Source organism: Canis lupus, chromosome 34, assembly GCF_003254725.2.
Source record: "Canis lupus dingo isolate Sandy chromosome 34, ASM325472v2, whole genome shotgun sequence".
NCBI classification, from domain to species: Eukaryota; Metazoa; Chordata; class Mammalia; order Carnivora; family Canidae; genus Canis; species Canis lupus.
In genome coordinates, this window is record NC_064276.1 from 14,907,650 (window position 1) to 14,911,004 (window position 3,355).

The 3,355-nt window shown below is 43.1% G+C and overlaps 1 pseudogene; it reads right to left on the minus strand.

The window, feature by feature from the left end:
- Positions 1-1,887: 1,887 nt before the first annotated feature.
- On the minus strand, positions 1,888-2,162 carry LOC112662828 (ragulator complex protein LAMTOR5-like; annotated as a pseudogene).
- Positions 2,163-3,355: the final 1,193 nt, after the last annotated feature.

Consider the following 3,355-nt stretch of genomic DNA (forward strand, 5'->3'; position numbering starts at 1 on the left):
CCCTTTTCAGCCACTTGATCAGCATGGACAGCCTCCCACATCCCTGACTGGTTCCCCCATTGCCTCGGTTGGACTAAGCCCCTTGCTCACATTGGCATTCAGGCTTTGTCCCCCAGTTTAAATGATTGCAGTGCTACTTGTGAGCCAATTATTCTGGCTTCGAAGGAAGGAATAAGTAGGAGGAGTATTCAAAGAAATCATCAAGTGGAAGGGCTAGAGGTGATGAGGCTGGGAAGGATGAGGAGATAATGATGGCAAGGAGGCAGTGGTGGCGACAATGCTTCTACCAGTTCACACAGAAAAGTTAAAAAACAAAAACAATGTCTGGACCTTTTTATAAAGTTAAATGTCCTTAATTATTTTACTTTGAGATGATGACCTCTCAACAATTATTGTGTAGGCACGTTCTTTCTTTTATGAACAAATGGTAATGAAATAAAGAGTTGGTAAGTTGGTTCATAATTTTATTATTATTATTTAAATGAAATTGTATTGGTCTGGGAATGCCTGGTAGAGAGGTTGAGAACTCTTAATGGCTTTGGAGACAGAGTTTAGGCTTAAATGCTTTGTGTCCTTGGGCAAGTGACTTAACCTTCTGGGTTTCAGTTTCCTCATCTGAAAACAGTAAGTGCCTTGCAGAGGTTAAAGATGACAATGAAAAACACATGCTTAGCACCATGTGGAGAGCATAAAGCTCACTGTTAGGTTTTATTATTATTAATATAATGATAAAAGGAATTTACTTGTATTTAGGTACTAGCTTCATGTGTGGGAGTGGGTTTTAAGTATTGGCAGACTGGCAACAATTTGGGAGGACCAGGTTGATTTTTCTTTCTTTTTTTTTTTTTTTGAGATTTTATTTATTTATTTGAGAGAGAGAGAGCAAAAGTGAGGAGGAGGGTCAGAGGGAGAGGGAGAAACAGACTCCCCACTAAGCAGGGAGCCTGACACAGGACTCAGTCCCAGGGCCCTGAGGTCATGATCTGAACCAAAGGCAGATGCTCAGCCAACTGAGCCACCCAGACACCCCTGATTTTTCTCTAGTATAATTGGAAAGGCAATGGACTTGGTGGCAGATCTGTGTTTGCAGCCCAGTTTTGTGATGTGCCAGCAGAGTGACCTTGCGTAGTTGACACTGGAGCCTCATTGTCTCCTCATCTATAAGATGTGGTAATAATGCTAACTATGTAGCATTCTTGGGGGACACTGTATTCAATAATGGGTAATAGTAATGGTCCAGGATAGTAAATAGGTGTTTGCATAATTAATTTTCACACAACCCTTTAAGGCAGGTTTCATGACTACTCACAGTTTAAATAGAAGAAAACTGAGATAATAATGTTGTATGATGTCAGGAGGTAGCTACACTAGGTGTAACCATAGCATGATATAGTTGTCCAATTACTAAGTCATATACTTGAAACTAATGCAACAAAGTGTCAGATATACTTCAATTTTAAAAATAGATAAGTATGAGAAAACTGAGAATAAGGACAAATACCTTGCTCAAGGTAATACAGTAGCAGAGGCCAAATATGAATCCAGGCTGTCTCATTTTATTTTATTTTATTTTATTTTATTTTATTTTATTTTATTTATTTTATTATTTTATTATTTTCCTCTGACCAGATTTCTTGAACATAACAAAATTCTACATACAAAGTGACCTGGACCTGCTGCTTCAAAACATGATCTTTTTTTTTACTAATATTTTGATAAGTCAGGCCACTGAGTGTCAAAAGCAGCTTACTCTAAAATTAATAGAAAAGTGCCCAAATCACACTAAATAAATGACCTCACTACCGGAACTTTAATAGTTCTACAACATAATTAACGTTGGTAGGATTGAGCCCCTCTGACAGGCTGCTGGAGAACTGATATGAGATGTCAAGAGGCCATTTGGTGCACTGCCACCGTGATGCGTCATGTTTCTGGATCATAATGTTCCCATTATCAGATTCTAGACACACCACAGGAATATCAGTGGGGGCTGAGGTCAGCTTAGCTGCTTGCTGGGCTAAAACAGATATCACCCCAGCGTGCTCAGCGGACAGGGTACCCCGGCAGCCCAGATCAAGTCCTTGTGAATCTGTGCACAGGACTCCAACAATGGATGGACTCTTCACTGTGTCCTCCAAGGGCTGCTCCAAGGTCACCTCCATTCCAGCTGCTGCCTGCCTAGCCCTGAACCCAGGCTGTCTTTAAAGGCTACCCTCATGGGGCACTTTGGTGGCTCAGCAGTTGAGCATCTGCCTTTAGCTCAGGTCGTGATCTCGGGGTCCTGGGATCAAATCCCACATTGGGCTCCCCGCATGGAGCCTGCTTCTCCCTCTGCCTATGTCTCTACCTCTCTCTCTGTGTCTCATGAATAAATAAATAATTTTTTTTTAAAGCCTACTCCCAGGTGCCTGAGTGGCTCACTTGGTGCCTCAGTGGCTCAGTTGGTTAAGCATCTCCCTTAGGCTCAGGTCATGATCTCAGGGTCCTGGGATCAAATCCCGCATCAGACTCCTTGCTCAGTGAGGAGTCTGCTTCTCCCTGTCCTCCTGCCCCCACTCCCCCTGCCCCCTCTCCTTTTCTCATGCGATCTCTCCCTCTCTCTCCCCCTTCTCTTTCAAATAATTAAAATCTTTAAAATAAAAAAATAAATAAAATAAAGGCTACGACTCCCTTAACTACTAAGCAACACTCTAAGGGATAAAGGTGCCATGTGGAGATGGCCTGAAGATGCTTACAAGTGAATTAAATTTGGGAGGAGATGCAGATCACAAAGGTAACAACACCTATGTGGAAAGGAAAGCCTTTTTTCCAAGGGTGTATTTTCTTAATTTGTAATTTCTGGGCCATAATTTGTTCAATTTTTATAGATGCATAGTAAGCATCTAGTAGCATTTGTTTGCTCAGTCAGTATGGAGTTTGGGATGCGCATACATTCCTAGAATAGGGGACTAAGGCGCCATCCCCACCCTTGGGGAGCGGGCAGTTGTTAGGGGGACAAACACACAATTGCACTGTGTGGAGACAAGCTTTGGAGGCTGCTTCAGTGCCCAGGGTTGGAGCACTGGGCTGGAGGGAAGGGAGTGCAAAGAGGGGTGAGGGGAGCTGTCTCCACACAGTTGTCTCCCCAAGTCAGTACGGAAGTTGAGGAGGAGTTAGTCACATGGCCAGGAGATGAAGAGCCTTCCAGGCCAGAGGTTGCAAACTGGCAGCTCCCTGTCGCTCAGCAGATGTGTTTTGATTATTCACAACTACTTGCCAACATTTAGAAATTGGGAGCTTTCACATGAATAAGGTTATATCTGGCTTCTCTTGAAAAACTGGAAGCTCTAGAGGTCCAGGGCCCACCTTCCTGCCC